Consider the following 19,074-nt stretch of genomic DNA (forward strand, 5'->3'; position numbering starts at 1 on the left):
GTTCCAGATGGAGGAGCAGGTCTCTAACTGTCTCTGCCTGAATGACAGGGGGTGATTCTTTACCTGAATCACAAGGGACTTCCAGGTCAGTGTGTAAAGTACCCTGAGGATAACTGATCCGACTATTAAAGACAGATGTAAAGAAGGCGTTGAGAACCTCAGCCTTTTCCTTATCCTCAGTGATCACATTCCCTGTTGCACTAAGGAAAGGATGGAAATTCTCCTTGGTTCTTCTATTACAGTTAATATATTTGTAAAAAGATTTCTTGTTCTCTTTTACTGCAGTGGACACTCTGAGTTCAAGCTGGGCTTTTGCCTTTCTAAGTTCCTCCCTGCATATCTTCTTGTAGTCTCCCCAAGTATCCTGTCCCTTCTTCCAGAGGATGTATATTCTCTTTTTCTAACAGACTCTCAACAGAAGTTCCTGGTTCATCCACGTCAGTCTTCTTCCCTTTTGGCTTACAGGACACAGGAACAGCCTGCTCCTGGACCTTTAATATTTCCGTCTTGAGGAGTGTCCAGGCTTTCTGGACCCCTTTGCCCTTCAGGAGTGAATCCCAAGGGACCCCTGCAACAAGTGTCCAGAACAGGTCTAAGTCCACCCTCCAAAAGTTCAAGATAGCAGTTTTGTTAGTTACACTTCTGACATCACCAAGAATAAAAAACTCTACAGTTTCATGGTTGCTCTGACAAATACAGTCCCCAACCTTCACATCTCCCACCAGTCCTTCTCTGTTAGTGAAGAGCAGGTCTAGTGGGGCACTTTGCTTGGTAGGCTCTTGTACCAGCTGTGTCAGGATGCTGTCTTCCACACACTCTAGAAACCTCCTGGACTGCTTCCTCTGCGCAGTATTATACTTCCAGCATATGTCAGAGAAGTTGAAGTCTCCCATGAGAATGAGTGCTGGTGATCGTGCAACTTCTGCGAGCTGCTCATAGAATGCCTCATCCATCTCTTCATCCTGCTTAGGCAGTCTATAACAGACCCCCAACAAGATGTCACCCCTACAGGCCTTCCCCCAGTCCTTATCCATAGACACTCAACTTTATCACTCACAACCCCAAGCTCTTCAACGTCAAAACACTCTTTAATATAAAGAGCCACACCACCACCCTTCCTTCCTTGTCCATCCCTCCTGAAGAGCTTGTAGCTGTCCATCACAGTACTCCAATCATGGGACTCATCCCACCATGTTTCAGTTATGGCACCTAGGTCAGTTAGCCTGCCGCACAGTCGCTTCCAGCACCTCCTGTTTGTTGCCCATGCTGTGTGCACTGGTGTAGATGCACTTCAGATGAGACATCTGCCTCACCCCCAGCTTCAGCATCATTCCCCTAGGCTCTTCTCTGGTGAGTCCTGTTTTATCCCTTCCCCCCATCACAGCTAGCTTAAAGCTCTCTCGACAAGTCCTGCTAGCTCCTGCGCTAGGATCCGTTTCCCCCTTTGAGACAGGTGAGTTCCATCCATCAACAACAGGCCAGGGGTTGAGTGAACTGCCCCATGGTCAAAGAACCCAAAGTTCCTGTCTCAACACCAGCCTCTCAGCCAATTATTCATTACCTGTGTTCTCCTAGCCCACCCCATGTCCTTCCTTGAGCAACTTTACCATTGCTAGAAGCTGGCAAAGCTTTGAATAGGAAGTTGAACCAGTTGACTTGCAGAGGCTCCTCCCAAAGGTACTTAAGACAAAATTCTTAAGACACCAGAGTTTTGCCATGCATCCCTTATTGGGGGTATCAGACTCCTTAACACAGGTTTCAGTCCTGGTTCATGCATCTGTAGTGATGGGTTTAAAGTTGCAACATCTCACTGTCACCCTACAGATTCCTGTTACTTGAACCCTGCTTGGTCTCTCTCACAGTATCTTCTTTCCTTAAAAGTCCTTCACTCTGCTCCTGCCTTCACTCGGTCAGGACTTGCAATTGCTTTGTGTTATATTAAATAAATATGCAGTCATCTGAGTTCCATGAGGCAGCAGGTAAGGTGCAATTTCACCAACCATTCAGAGCCTTCTTACTTGGCTTTCATGGCTTTAATACATCCTATGTTCTGCTGGCAGGGGAACTTCCAGAGAAGAAAGCGGAGAGTGCGCAGCACTGTGCAGTACACCAGCAAACAGAAAGCTACAGCTTTGCAAAAAGAAGAATGGGCTCCTACTGTAGTTGGATGATGTAGAGAAGTTGAGATATAAAGTAGTGTCCAGTGTCTTTTGTTTCTCACTTTTTAAATTTTTCTAAGTTATAAGGAAGAGGGACAGATTATGCTATTTCAAGTGATCTACTGTTGTTTCCTTGGTCATTATAAGCTAAAAACTGTAGTGAATCTTCCCTTCATACTTATAGATCACAGTCATGAAAAGGTTTAGCTTGGAAGGAAGTTCTGAAGTGAATCTGTTCTAAACTCTTGCTCAGCAGAGCTACTTTCAAAACTAGATCAGATAGCTCCAGCCTCTGTCCAGTCAAGCTCAGAAAATCTCCAAGGACAAAGCTGCCACACCCTTTCAAAGCACTTGTTCCAATATTTGACCACCTCAATGTGATTTGTTTTTCCTTGTCAGATCAGAATTCCCCTTCATATAATATACTCCCATTGCTTCTTGTCTTCCATTGTGTATTTCTGAGTTTGGCTTCATCTCCTTTATACTCCCCTTTATGCAGTGACTCCAATTAGTTTGTCAGTATCTTTCTTTTCTCCAGGCTGAACAAATCCCTGTAAATCATGTGCTCTGTTTCCTCATTATCTTTGTGGCTACCTCCTTGACCAGTTTTAGTATTTTTGAGGTTTAGAGGTTTTTGGTTTGGTTTGGTTTGTGTTTTGTTTGTTTGTTTGTAATTATATTTTTTTAATAATTTTTTCTTACTGGGGTGCCTGAAGCTGGACGTAGCACTCTAGCTGTATATGCACAACTGTTGAAGAGAATTATCACCTCCTTTGCTCTGCTAGCTATGCTCTTGCTAATTTTGTCTGATCTGTGGTTAGCCTTTGCCACAAAGGCTTGTTTGTTAAGTGCTCTCTGTGTCTTCTTTTTCCACATTGTTATTTCCCAATTGTCCCTCTGAGAAGATGACATTAGATTCTGGACAGTGTTTCCTGTGTGATTACACAGTTTCATCTACTATTTACAGCTGTGACTTTTGATCTGAATTGAAGACAAGCACCTGGATTTTTAGCCCTTAACAATGAGTAATGATAAAGGCACAGAACTGAAATCAGCCTGCCTCTGAAAAGAATTGAAGGTGTTTGTTCTGTTTCAAAATGTGAAAAGTTCAAAGGAGATGGAAGTCATGGAAAGGCTCAATAGAAAAGAGTGATACTATGTAGCCATAAAATGACTGGGACTCATGTCATTTCTATGTGTCTGTAGACCTGGGGAGGCAGAATCTAGCTGAGATGTGCTGAGCAGAAAGAGAGGATTCCTTCTCCTGAGAGAGGAAAAGGAGGAGTCACACATAGTACTTGAATATGAATAATTTGACTCGGGAAACTTGAAGTGTGACTCATTCTCCTCTCTCTTCCTTTTTTCTGCTTTTCTCTTTGCTTCTCCTTCACAAAACATTTGGTCTGTCTTTTAAGAGGATCATTACTGAACCACGAATGAGTTTTCAGATACTGAATATGAACACAGAAGAGGATGGATACTCTCATTTAAATCACCTGCCACAGCATCCATCCAGACACTATACATCCGTGAATGTCAACCAAGGTATGACTGACACCTGTTCTTGAATTTTCTATGCTATAGTGGACAACCGGAATGATCTCTCTTGTCCAGATAAGTAAATGAGAAAAATATGTATTTATAGGCTTAATGTTTATTTCTGTGCACTATTTATATGGTTTTGTCCGATAAAAATAAGTGTGCATGGATGTGAAAATACATAGAAAGAAACTACTGCTGTTACTTGCCCTAAATTTCTGGAGAAAAAGACAGATGGCTTTGGTTCAAACTCTGGAATACAGGAATCAGTGCTAATGTGATTAGTTTTATTTATTGTTTTATATTGTGTCTATTTATATTGTGTTTATATCTCAGTGTGTACACTGAGAGTAGAAAGGATTTGTGCAAAGTGGAAGATGATATGGATATATTTCCTTACTCTATTCTGGCACAGAAGAATAATAAAGTATTGCCAGGGAGAGCAGGAACATCACCTAATTCTAAGCCATAGGATCACTACAAGGTTTCATAGTCTCATCATTTTCTAAAGGCAAGGAATCCCCTACCCATTCTGTTTAAACTATATACTTCCAGTGACTCATTTCAAACAGACCCCTTTAACAGATGCACTGCAGAGAGCCTAATGTCCTTCACAATTTTCATTTGAGTTGATCCTTAAAATATAATATATCCAAGAAGGGAAAATACTTTGAAAGCCAACTAATGGCTTTTCCTGGAAGGAGGGAGCATTGTCAGGGTTACTGAACAGAGTGCTGCATGGCACATAAATTTTTGGTTTCTCCCAGGGCGATCTCTTCCCTTTGCTGTATGGTTGCCAGCTATCTTCATTTTGTTTGTACTGTGCCTGGCCCTCATCATAGGAATGATAGTCCTAGGTAAGTGCTGAAACCTACTGTATTCCTTTATTCATATTAACACCTTGGGAATAACTGCACTGAAGAAAAGTGGCAGACTGACTGCAACAAAGGAGTCATAGTTCAGCCTCCTCACATATACTGTTCTTCCCCATCTTCCTATTTGCCTGAAATAAACACCACAGCTTGGTGCATAAGTCTTTGAGGAAGTATTTTTAAAGGCATTTCTGGACCTGTGCCCAGAGCAAGGAGACAGAAATCAAGGTTGTGTATTTTTGAAAGAGTGGGAGAAATGGATTCTACCCTCATCCATCTATCACTCTTTTATTTGCTAATTAGAATTCAGTTATGAAATTCTAATGTTGACTTTTATACATCAGTTTGATGTTTCTCTTTTCGTCTTCTCTTCTTGTTCAAGCCTCTTTACTCTACTGGAACAGCAGTTCTTTTCTCCTTGCTTGGAGACCTTTTGTGTTGGAAAACTACTATCTTAAATTGGTTCACATAAGTATGTTAAAAAAGGGACATACTTCTAGCACTCAGATTCGTGAGGAAATCTCACTGTCTGTTTCACTCTATCATTCGAGCTTACCTGAGATGTGCAAAAGAACTGAGGACCTTCATGTTTTATATTAGCTTTTATCATGTGACATCACTGTACCTAACTTGTTATTGCAGAACCTGGACATTGCCATTCTGACCCATTACATTCTGACCCAAAAGCTAATATCTAAGTACTCCTGATATATATATAAGTATATATATATATATATATATATATGTATATATATATATAAACTTCCTGCCTTTCTCAGAAAAGTTTAACCAAGATTTAAAGGTGTGTTTTTTAGGAGTTTTAGGGTGTTTTTTTAAAAGTCTCAAAAGTCTTCCTTTAAGATCAGCATGATTAGTTCAAGATACTCCTTGCTAAGTATATTTTTTTTCATTGTTTTAGTTTTTTATTGGGTTGTCAAGTGACCTGTAATGGAACTGTGATTAAAATACATTTAAAACATGGGAATCTCTTTATCCATTGTTTTCACATTTGCTAGTTTCCTCACCATATGTGACACTGTAGCATCAGATTTGTATGTGAACACACAGCTGCAAAAAGTAAATTTGCAAAATATGATGAAGCACATATATCATGCAATACCATCACAACTTTTTTTGTCTCACTGGAGATTATCTTTATAAACTTCAGGTCTCAGAGGTTCTCAGGCACCTGTGCAACATGATGAAAACTTGCAAGGACTAAAAGAAAGATTATGCTCAATGGGTGACACAAACATTAAGAACAGTAAGTAGAACTACCATTCACACAGCCTGAAGTGTGTGTTAAGTCTTATATAGTTAAATAAGGGTGTTATATATTATAGGAAATTAAATTATGAACTAAAAAAATAAAAAATAATTAAAAAAAATGAGTATAGATACAACCATAAAGTGCCATATGCATTTCAGCTCTACATATCTTTGACTTTCCAGGCCTATGAGTGCACATTACTCTTCATTTGGTTATTTATAAGGGACTGATGGTTTCTTACTGTTCTAGGCCCAGCATGTTCACTGTGCCCTGTAAACTGGAAATGGATTGGAGGTGACACCTGTTTCTATATTTCAGAAAAGGAGGCAACATGGCTAGAAAGTAAAGACTTTTGCTTTTCTCAGAATTCCACCCTTCTTACACTGAAAAGGAAAAGCAAGTTGGTACGATTCCTATCATACTGGTATTTCTTTGCGATGGTATCAACTATTGATAACTCTTCACCAGTCAGCAAATACCTCTTTAAGATATACATTAATAGACATACTGTCCCCAGGGTCTGAGGCAATGTGGACTGAAGAGCATTTAATCATAAAAGTATACCGATGAGGAAGCTAATAACATGGGATGTTATTCAGACAGTTATTGGATGCGAGTGTCCTGAATCCTGAGAAAGTTAGAAGTGATGATTTTCAACTCAGAAAATCTCTTTGAATACTCTAATAGAGTTCTAGAGAAAATTGTTGCCATGGTCTTATATTTTGTAAAGATGTCAGACACAAAATATTCCTGTTTGCATGTCAAATAAAGACACTGTCTCCTGGAAACAATGTTATGAAGTTTTGATGACGAGTTCAGAATATCATTGTCAAATTACTTAACTCTTTTGGTTCTTTCTTTGATTACCTCTTCTCAGGAGAAGCTATTTAGATTTAAGCAAAAACACATCCACAAACACGTTGGTGATAAAGGTTTTGCATTTTTCATAGATCAGAATGTCTCATATATTACAAAAACAATCATATTGGATTGGATTATCCTATGGAGTTGATGGCTGGTCTTGGATGGATGATACAAAACTTTCTACACAGAGGATGGACTGGTAGGTTTTCTGAACTTAGATGGTCAGTAGTTTTTAATCTCTTCTTGCACAATATCATCCCGGTGCGTTTAGGGAGGAGGGAAAATAAATAAATCCTATTAATGGCAGAGTTTCAATGCAGAATACAGCCACAGACACTTTCAGAATTAGAATACTATTATAGATTTGGAATCCCTGAAAAAGATAGTTTTAGAAAACTAAAAGTGAAAGCAAGAGAAAGAAAAAACGAACCAGTGCAATCAGTGACTGCTCTCCCTACTTAAACCCATTCTCTTTATGAAACATTCCATGAGCTCTAAAGTAAGTAACTCACACTTCTTTCAAGACAGACTGCCTCATGCACAACCTTCCTGAACAAGCCTTTTCTACTCAGCCACAGTAATCCCAAATTCACTCCTCTCTTTCATCAACATTTCAAACCCTTAATACACAAAAATGGTCAATGTGAAAAGAACCCATTTACTTTTTCTGTAAATTATCATCAGCTTATTCAGCCTCTTTCTCCTTTATTTAAACTGTGGGGAAAATGAATTACTATTCTGTTCTACATGAAGTGACCACTGCATGCAGTAATATGAGAGTCCTCATCAAAATGGAGAGCTGTCACAGGCAGGACCAATATTTTCTGACTGAAAATTCTACAGTGCCTCCTGAGAAATACGTGCTCATTTTGTCTTGCAAACTCTTGCAATTCCCGTGGCTAGTAGATATCAGGCTGAATGATCTGGCTTCTGTTTGGGCAGACCATTGTCATTCAGTTTTCAGACTCAAATTACCACTGTATAAATCAACTGTTGGAGGGTCAATAATGACTGGTGAGGAATTAGTGTTATTTTTTGTTTTGAGTATGCTCTTTTTTCTTTTCTTTTCTTTTCTTTTCTTTTCTTTTCTTTTCTTTTCTTTTCTTTTCTTTTCTTTTCTTTTCTTTTCTTTTCTTTTCTTTTCTTTTCTTTCCTTTCCTTTCCTTTCCTTTCCTTTCCTTTCCTTTCCTTTCCTTTCCTTTCCTTTCCTTTCCTTTCCTTTCCTTTCCTTTCCTTTCCTTTCCTTTCCTTTCCTTTCCTTTCCTTTCCTTTCCTTTCCTTTCCTTTCCTTTCCTTTCCTTTCCTTTCCTTTCCTTTCCTTTCCTTTCCTTTTTCTGCTACATTACAAATATGTTTTAATTGCATTAAAAATAATTTTAATTAATTAATTTTTAATTATTTTTTAATTTATTTTTTTTACATCTTTACATCAAAGGAAGGTGGGAGACTGCCTTGACTTGAACAATGTCATGTTCTTCAACATTTTGTAGAAGAACTTGCATGACTGTGCAAATTTTGCAATAATGTATGATCATCCAAAAGCTTTGTACAAAACATGTATGTGTAAGTTTTTAACAACATGATGGTTTTTGTTCCTTTTCCTAGGATTGATTTGTCCAACAAGGAAAACTGTGCGTACCTATACTATCGTAAATTAAAAGTTCACAGTGAGGATTGTTATGAGATATATCCTTGGATCTGTGAAAAGACGGCAGTCCAGTTGATCTAAAAATATTCTTCTGATCAGCAGAAGGAGAACTGGAAGCATATGAAGAAATAGATTGTCATTTTCAGATTTTTCAAAAAGATGATGTAAAATAATGTTTAATAGAAATTCAAAGCAGAGTCTAACCTTCACATACACTAAAATGTAACAGAAAGGAAGCCTTTCCAGATAAATAGAATCAGCAATAAGAAATATTTATGAATCAGAGACAAGATATTAGCCTCCTCTGTCTAGCTCAGAAACCTGAACTGTAGCAAAGTTGTTAATCTCAAGCATGTCAGCATAGCCAAAGAACTCAGAAGCATAAAGTCTTGTGGGGCTACTTCTTGTCATTGGTTAGAATTTCTTATATATCCGTTTCTACCAGGGCTCTCCTTTTAGCCCATTTGACTACTCAGACGATGAGTCTTCTCTCACTTCTATTTACAAAGATACATTCACCTCCAAAAACTCTTAATTATTTACAGTTTACTCTTCAATGCACCAACTTTCAGTTATTCTAAATTACTCTAAAACCCCAAAACAAACACTCCTCTCCTTTACTACTCAAATATGTGTGGGTTCTCTGTTTGCTGCTTAGCAGCAAAACACCAGTTAGCACCTTCATCCTCCTCTTGGCTGGGGAATATGAATTTTAAGTATGTTCAAATTTTAGATCCAAGTAATGGTGCTTTTCCTCTACATGCAATAATGTGATCTTCCAAGAAGTCCCAGAAGTCATTGTTAAATAAGTGTTAATAAACAGTACGTAGTTATCATAATTGCCATAGCTGTTATGCAGGGAGAATGGAAATACTGATTGGATTCCAAGATTGCCATCCTAAGACCATTGGTCTTCAACTAAGAGGGAATATCTCCCTCTCTTTACCTAACACATAGGGCCGTAGAGGGAAGAGGGATCCAAAATACCTAGTTGATATTCAGCTATCACCTCCTCCAAACTCAAGAGAGGTCTGTCCCAATGAGCAGAAATTCAGGCAAAAATGCCAAAAGACATTTGATGAACTAGAGGTTCCTGGCCAAATTCAAACACAAAAAGAAAGCATAGAGAGGGTAAATACATGGATGTGTAACCTGGGAGTAATACAGATACAGGGATGAGGTTAGGAAAGCCAGAGCCCATTTGGAACTCACTCGGGCCAGTGATGTCAAAGACAACAGGAAGGGCTTCTGGGTGACAAAATGTAGATGGAAAAATATGGACTCACTGCTGAAGGAGATGGTGGACTTGATTATACAGTAGGTGAAAACAGCTGAGGTACTGGGTGCCTTCTTTGCTTCAGTCTTTATGAGCAAGATTGGCCTTCATGCATACCAGGCCCCAGAATGTAAAGGAAAAGTCTGGAGCAAGGAAGAAGTTCTGGTCTGGGAGCACAAGCAAACTGTACATAGATAAATCCATTAGCTCTGATGGGATGCACCCATGAATGCTGTGGGAGCCAGAAGATGTCACTGTTGCAAGGTCACCTTCAGAAACCTTTTAAAGATCATGGTTACTGAGAGAGTGCCTGAGGACTGGAGGAAAGCAAATATCACTCCTCCACTTCTATCTTCAAGAAAGTCAGGAAAGAAGACCCAGGGCCAGGCGGACTCACTTCAGTCCCTGGGAAAGCGATGGAGCACATAATCCCGGAAACCATTTCCAAGCACAGGAAGGGCAAGAATGTGATCAGGAGTACTCAGAATGCATTTACCAAGGGGAAGTCACATTTGAACAACCTCATAAACTTCTACAATGAAATCACTGGCTGGTAGATGCGGAGAGAGCAGAGGACTTTGTCTACCTGGACTTCGGTAAGGCTTTCAACACTGTCTTCCATAAGATCCTCATAAAGAAACTATGTATGGGATGGATGAGCAGACTGGGAGATAGATTTAAAACTGGCTAAACAGCCAGCCCAAGAAGATAGTGATCAGTGTTTTAAAGTCTAGTCAGAGACCACTAACTAGCAGTGTATGTCAGTGGTAAATATTGATTCCAGTCCTGTTTAACCTCTTTATTAATGATCTGGATGATGGTGCCGAGTGTACCCTCTGCGTGTCTCAAGGTAATACAAAACTGGAAGGAGAGGTGACCATATGGTTGTGCTGACAGTCAGAGGGACCTCAACAAGCTGGAGAGAGGGACTGACCTCATGAAGCTCAAAAGAGAGATGCAAAGTCTTGCACCTGGGGAGAAACAACCAACCCCATGCACCAACATATCCTGGGGGTAAAACAGCTAGAAAGAAGCTAGGCAGAAAAGGTCCTGGGGTCCTGATGGACACCAAGTTGAACATGAGCTGGAAATGTGCCCCTGCCACAGAGAAGACTGTTAGTATTATGGGCTACATTAGAAAAAGTATTGTCAGCAATTTGAGGAAGGTAATCCTTCCCCTCTCCTCAGCATTGATGAGGCCACATCTGGAGCATTCCTAGGCTCCTCAGTACAGGAGACACATGGACATACTGGAGAGGGTCACAGAGATAATGAAGGGAGAAAGTTGGGACTCTTCAGCATGGAGAATAGAAGGCCTAGGAGAATCTTATCAATGTATATAAATACCTGGAAAGAAGCTGATAAGAAGACAGAGCTACACTCTCTTCAGTTGTTCCTAGTGCCAGGACAAGAGGCAATGGGCACAAACTGAAACACAGGATGTTCCCTCTCAACCTCAGGAAGCCCTTCTTTACTATGTAGGTGACTAAGCACTTGTGCAGTTTGCACAGAGAGGTTGTGGAGTCAGGCCCTTTGAAGATATCCAAAAGCCATCTGGACATGGTTCTGGGTAATCGTCTCTAGGTATCTCAACTTGAGCAGATGGGATGGACCAGAGGTTCCTTCCAACATAAATCATACATTGATTCTGTAATTCTATGGTTGATTTAAGAGCTTAAATTTTATATACACTAGTCTCAGAAAGCCTCAGTCTGATATTCATGTGGCTGTGTTTAAAAGAGGTTGATCAATTTAATAGAGCTTGCTACTTTTGAGTAGGAACGTTGATTAGAGAACTTCCTTTGGTTTTGTTCTAAGTTTGAAAGTGTCTGAGTTTTTTTCTTCATGTTGGAAAACAGATTTGAGCAGAAAAATTTGAAAATATATTTTGATGTATTTCTATGTCACAGTCTACTAGAAATTTGATTTGTCTCCAGTGTACACAGGGATGCAGTTTGAACCACCACATTCAGCAATGACACTTCCTGGTCTATGAATGTGTGATAACATTGGTGGTAGGGGAGATGGTTGGACCAGATGATCTTGGAGGTCTTTTCCAACCTTCATGATTCTATGATTCTATGATATTCATGACACAATCATACGGAAGAAACTTCTCTCTTTCCCTGGGTTGCTATACTGTACTTCAAAATACAGATTTTATGAAATGCATAAGATTTTTGCCTTCATAGCATAGGCAAGTTGATATTAATTTTCTATTTCCTTTCTGCTACAAAATACTGGTTTTCATGTATACAGTTCCCATTAAATATTTGCACCATAATTTGTGCTGTGTCCAGTATTCAACTTTATTTGACATTATAAACAGCAGCAAATATGATTGCTGCATGGTCATTTCAGCATCCATCTCCAAGAAAGGTCCTATCCACAAAGGTCACCTACGAACCTTGTGCATTTCAATGTGGTCTAATTGTGTGTTCCAATTCCACATTTCAGTTGAGTCTGTTTGTTTGGTGTTTACACAGGAAAAAGTCCAATAAATCTAGAAAATTATAGAAAGAAAATACAGGAAATACTGAATAGGGAGGAAATACTGACTCTTGCTGATAGTTTAATCAGATTCAGGAGGTCTTTCTCTGTGAAAGAATATTTTGCAACTCTTTGTTTGAAATCAGAACAAAAGGGTGACCTTTCTACAGATAGAGTGCACGTTTCCTTCTTCTCAATTTTCTGGTGGGTTTTTAGAGTGGTGAGGAGTAGAGTGGGTACATAAGTTTTCAGGATAGCAAGGATATGTGTGATTGCGATCCACTGACTCCAGATTTCCCCCAAAGAAATAGGCATCTGTATTTACTCATTCTTTTGTCATTCTTCTGCAATTCAACAGTTCATGGAGGGAAGTTACCAAGGAGGAATCAGTACTACTGAGAACAATACAAAGATCAAATATTAGGGATTTTGTATTCTCTTCTTGTGGCCAGATAAAACTCTTATATTGACTTTTTATCATTGTAAGCCAGTGACTTAAACAGTGACATCTAGTTTATACTGAGTGAAGGCAAATCAAAACCACATTTACTAAGATATGGTTGAAAAGTGCTAGGCTAGAACTGTTGCTTCTTTGACTGCAAGAAGGGTTGACTGAATCACAGCAGCCAACTTTTAGCACAACAAAACTGAGTGTACTGCTTCTCTTGTACCACTATTTCTGCAGCTTAAAATTAAATCCCAGTTTCACCCAATCGTATCAAAAGAAGTTTGTGCAGTTCAGCTGATTTGTGCTCACTGACTAATGGACAATGAACTGCGGAACAGGAAATGAATGTCTATGTTAGTTTGCTCAAGAGTTTATGACCAACAGTCAGTGTAGTCAAAGATGCTGATTCTTTTACAAGAGATCATGTTTGTTCTTCTACTCAATAAAACACTTGTTAAATGTGAATATTTAAAAAGACATCTGTTTTGGTTGGTTGGTTGGTTGTTGTGTTTTGTGTTTTTTTTTGTTACTTGATGAACCATTGAAGCCAAAATTCTCTATCACATTCTCTTCTGTCTAGACACTTCAAGTCTGAACTGGCGATAGCACTAATTTCAGTGATTTCAAGGATAATCTATTCTTTATCTGGTGATTAATACTAATAGTGGTAGACTCTTTCTGCTTCTTAAAGAAGACTGCAAACAAGTATGGTGAAGATATGTTATTTCAAATCCATGACAAAGCTTTGCTCACCACTGCACAGTGAGGTGCAGTTAAACATGTGATATACAAAGGCCTCTGTATATTGCTCAGAAATATTTTTTGGGATGCATTAATAACCTCTATAAAAAGCTTTGCTTTAACATAAGACTTTGTTAACCTTTATAGATAAAGCAAGTGGGTAATTTGTGGGTTAACCTTATATTTACAAATCATTATAAATTTAGTGGTTTGGCTATGACTGCAGGGAATTTGGCTTGTCTTTGTGTTTACTTCACAATGACAAGATACAAACCCAATTCTTTTGCCGTGTAAATGAAAATGCCAATATCTGTAGGGCAATTGGTTGAATAATTATATTGAGTACAGATTGATTAACAATTAATCGGAGATGTTCAGATACAGTTCTGCAAGAAATTAACAATATAACAAAAAATATATTATCACTAGAAAAACATATATATATATATTATTCAGGAAATTCCAGAGAATTATAACAGTTCTGAGGTTGCAATTGCAAGATGCTTAAAATAATTTTCATTCAAATAAAAATTTATTTGCAGCAGCAAATTCAGAACATTTAGGGGAATCATGACGTCTAAAAATTAGCACACTTGTAAAGCTACTTTAAAACCCAAATTGTACAAGCACGCAATACTTGCAAGTTCCCTATAATGAAGACGTGGGGGGAACAAGGTGTGATATATTCAGAAATTAATTTTTAACAAGCTAATCACAGCATGGAAAATAGATCTAAAATGCTTGTCCTCAAAATCATGAAAGCAGTTCTGTTTCTCTCAGTAAGACATGAAAAAAACAGGTCAGTTACAAGTCTGTGGGTTTCGGGCCTGGATAGATGTTTAAGTCAGCACTTAATTGTGTACTTCTATCCTTGTTTCCTTGTTCTTGCAGCAGTCTTTAGAAGAGTTGATTGAGAATCATTTTCCATGTACCATGTGGCTGTGCAACTTGAAACATGGCAGTGTATTTTGCAAGTCCTGATGTCTGAAGACAACAGCTTCTGTTTATAAACATGAATTCAGAGACATATTATCTCTGATAATGTGAGAACTGGAATCTTGCTGCAAGAATATATTTCCCCACTCGGATTTCTTTCTGGTTTTATGATCCAAATGGTTTACTGCTTGTCTGTTAGCAAGAGTAAGAAGGAGGACAATGGAGAGAAGAAAACTCATTAATAAGTAAAACTGTGACACCTCATTCTGGGTTGCATCTCTGAGGTTTGCCAAGAAATAAGACACTTGTGCAATTACATGTCAATACAATGCAACCAACATAAAAATAAGAAAACAAAGTCAGCAGAATAATTTGTTTTTAAAACAAATAAGCACTATGAAGAAAAACACCTATGAGCAACTGAAAGCAATAAGACACCAAGCTATGTCGTACGGTTGACACGCTGGAGGGAAGGGATGTCATCCAGAGGGACCTTGAGGGGCTTAAGAAGTAGGCCTGTATGAACATTATGAGGTCTGGCAAGATCATGTGCAAAGTCCTGCATCTAGGCTGGGGCAATCCCAAGCAAAAATGCAGGCTGGGCAGAGAACGGATTGAGAACAGCTCTGAGGAGGACTTGTGTGCTGGTTGATGAGAAGCTCAATCTAAGCCAGCAATGTGTGCTTGCAATCCAGAAAGCCAACCATATCCGGGGATGCATCAAAAGAAGCATGGCCAGAAGGTCAAGGGAGGTGATTGTTGGTCCCCCTCTACTCTGCTCTTATGAGACCCCACCTGGAGAACTGTATTCAGCTCTGGGGCCGCAAGGAGGGACACAAAGATGATCAGAGGGCTGGAGCACTGCTCCTATGAAGACAGGATGAGGAAGTTGGGGTTGTCCAGCCTGGAGAAGAGAAGGTTCCAAGGGAGACCTTGTAGCAGCCTAATACCTAAAGTGGGCTACAGGAAAGCTGGGGAGGGACTCTTTGTCAGGGAGTGTAGTGATAGGACAGGGAGTAATGGCTTTATACTATAAAACAGTAGTTTTAGATTAGATGTAAGAAAGAAATTCATTGCTATGATGGTGGTGAGGCACTAGAACAGGTTGCCCAGAGAAGCTGTGAATGCCCCATCCCTGGAAATGTTCAAGGCCATGTTGGATGAGATTTTGAGCAACTTGGTCTAGTGGGTGGCATCCTTGCCTATGTCAGGAGCATTGGAACCAAATGATCTTTAAGATCCCTTCCAATCCGAACTGTTCTATGATTCTACTACTCTATATTGTAAGAAAACAGAGTGAGAATAACAATTTGTCTTTAAAACACGTAAGTACTATGAAGTTGATTAATTTGGTAGATCTATTGAGATGAATATTCAGGTTGGGTACAGTAAGGAAATAGTTTACCAAGAAGCACTGAGAGTGGCTTATGAGCTGAAGGTGTACTTTGTGGCATGAGTACAGCGTTTATAGTCCTGTTTTAATGGACATCATATCAAGCTGAAAAGGCTAGTCATAGACTCAATATTTTTTTTATCAAAAATTAACATCAAGGATACAAAAAATGTAAAGGCTCTAGCTGTGCTAATACCTTATGGCAACAACAAACTGCAAACAATTACTATTCTAGTGGTGACTATAAAAAATCTTTCTTCTTCTGTCTTTTTCAGTGTGTAAAAAAAATAAAATGTCTAAGAGCATTGTATTAGGCTTGAAATGACTCAGTTCACTTGAAGATATGATTGGATTCTGCCTTCTGATCTTTGCCAGTGTTAAGTGCTTTCTGCACTCAAGTGACTCCATCTTACATATAAGAGTGTTTTTTTTTTCTCTCCTGTATTAAGCCAAAATTCAAGAACTTGTTTATACTACATATCAAGGAAATTCAAGGTTAAGTGTTACTCAAACATAGTAATAAGTTGTACACTATGCACCTTAGGGCAGACAGCATTGTGTTACTGGATGCCACAAGCTCTTCTATTCTGTGTAGCTTTACTCATCGCGTAGCTGTTATAATTACAAATTATCATGGTATAAAATGAAAAAGAAAAAAAAAAAGAAAAATAAAACAAAACAAACAAAAAACAACTGGGCAGCAATGAGGAGCAGGACCTTATCCCCTTGTTTTAAAAGTTTCTGAGCTTATGAATACTCATCAGCCTAGTACAGGGAGATCTCTTTTCTGAATTCATGCAGCAGCTGTGTGTAGGCTATGGGATCAGTTGGCTGACATCCTCAAATGGACCTGTGAGGTCTCCATGTATGGCAGAAAACCTGGAGGCAGACCTCTGCACAAGGATAGAAATCTGCTACTTGGAAGTCTGTGAACAGCCTTTATGTCCCGTACAGGGAAACCCAATGGACATCTCCTCCTGAGCACTGTACAGAACAACAACCTTTCTTTGAGCATCACCCTTTATTTCCTTCAGAATTTAACTGCCAGCAATAGCCCATAGTACCATTGCTTTTCACTTCTCCCTCAGCCAGAGCCCAACAATCAACCACTACTCTGATAGAAGGTCTTTGCACGAGTTCCCTTCCCTGGTTTTTGACTCTATGTCCAGACAAGCTGCCCTTCCTGGCCTGATGATGAATTCCTGCTGGTCCTCTCCCCAGTGCTCTCACATCAGTTTTGCTCACTGGTTCAGCTCATAGAATTATATCATAGAATCATAGAACAGCTTGGGTTGGTAGTGACCTTAAAGACCATCTAATTCCAACCCCCCTGCTATGGACTGGGACACCACCCACTAGATCAGGTTAGCCAGGGCCCCATCCAGTCTGGCCTTGAACACTTCCAGGGATGGGGCATCCACAACTTCCCTGGGCAACCCGTTCCAGTGCCTCACCATCCACTCTGAGTGAAGAATTTCTTCCTAACACCTAATCTAAATCTCCCTTCTTTTAGTTCAAAGCCATTCCCCCTTGTCCTTGTCACCATCTGCTCAATGAAAAAGTTGTTCTCCATCTTTTTTGTAAGTCCCTCAAACAGGTCCACATCCTTCTTGTGCTGGGGGCTCCACATCTGGATGCAGCACTCCAGGTAGGGCCTCAGAAGGCAGAGCAGAGGGGGACAATCACCTCCCTCGACCTGCTGGCCACCTCTCCATCGATGCATCCCAGGATGCAGTTGGCCTTCCAGGCTGCAACTGAGCACTGCTGGTTCATGATGAGTTTTTTGTGTACCAGAACCCCCAAGTCCTTTTCTGCAGAGCTGCTCTCAATAAATTCTTCTCCCACTCTGTACTCATGTCTGGGACAGCATTGAAGCAGCTGCATCACCTTGCACTTAGACTTGTTGAACCTCATTAGGTTCACGTGGACCCACTTTTCAAGCTTTTCCAGTCTCCTCCTCATACCAGCCCCCTCAGTGAGGGCTCTCCTGCTTCCTCGTGGTGTGATCCTTAGGAGACCCTTGCATGGTCAAGGGCTGTAACATGGGGCCTTGCAGCATGTCCTAGTACAACAACCCTGTGTGGATTACTCCTTCCATCCTTCACATCTTACCTGCATCCCCTGTAGACAGGTAAGTGCTGGGATCCCAAGTAACATCTCCACTGCTGCTGAGGCCCCATGATTAGACTTAGAATAGGCAGCATTTCCAGACTGTGAGATAACTGTGACACAAGACACTTTGTTGTCCTGGCTCCTCTGAATTACTTCTTCATACCCATAATTAAGATAACTAAGATCATTACCATATTGCTAAATACCCATCTAGTGTGAGATGAAGCACACTTGTTGGCTGTTCTTACTGCAGAGTTACGATGCACAGCTTCAAGTCCGAAATAATCATAATTATAAGCCTGCCGAGATAGCACCATAGCTAGGAACTTACAGTTCAATTTTCATCAAATGGCTCAAATTAGAACAAAATACATACAAGAACAGAAGTCCCAAAACATAAACTTGTTTGTTCCTGTGGGACTTCAAACATTTCTGTTGCATCATTATAAAGGCCCTGTTATGGTGGTTATTCAGCCTACTGTCTGCAGTGACATACCAAGAAGACACACTACAGAAAAAGTCATTTGTAGCAATATTTATTCCAGCTGTGAAATTCTAGAACAGGATAGAAAATGGATTTGGGATATCAAAGAACTAGATCAGATGTGACATAGATAATTATTAAGACAGATGTCTTAGAGGAATGTGCCTTCTTCCCTAATACCTGATGAAGCAGAATCCACTAGCAGTTGGACTGGCACCCTTGGCATTAAAAATTGGTGACTTTCCTCAATGAAGATGTATTCTGTATTTGCTTTCTGGTTTATGAGCCCATAGGGGATGCAATCTCATTTCAAAACTTTACTCTCTAACCAGTAGAACTAGTAGTATTTTGTCTTTTAATACAGGCTCTGATTTCTTTGTATCACCCAGTTACCAGCTAGTAGGGACTGAAATTAAATCAAATATTTGGCAGTTTATTGTAAAATGGGCATTCATGTCATTCATGTGTGATTACCCAATGGATGCATTTTGAAAACATGTATGTGTTGTCCTAGCTAATGTACATTGATTACAGATTGTTGGTGATATGAATCAATCTATAAAATTGAGTTCTGGAATCATGTGCTTAATTTTGCTTCACTTAGAATGGAATATATAAGAAGTGGATAGAACTGGTTACACAAGAACACAAGGCCTGAAAGAAAAAAGAGGGAATTAAGTTGCTGGGGAAAAAAAAAAAAAAAAAAAAAAAAAAAAAAAAAAAAAAAGCACAAGGAGCCTGGCTGATGTGCATCACCAGAGGACAAGTTTATAGTATCCCTGACATAACCTGTCCCTGCAACAGCATATCACAGGATGGGGCTTTCTGCAAAGCTGTGCACA

This window comes from Netta rufina, assembly GCF_964035555.1.
Source record: "Netta rufina genome assembly, chromosome: 1".
Lineage (NCBI taxonomy): Eukaryota > Metazoa > Chordata > Aves > Anseriformes > Anatidae > Netta > Netta rufina.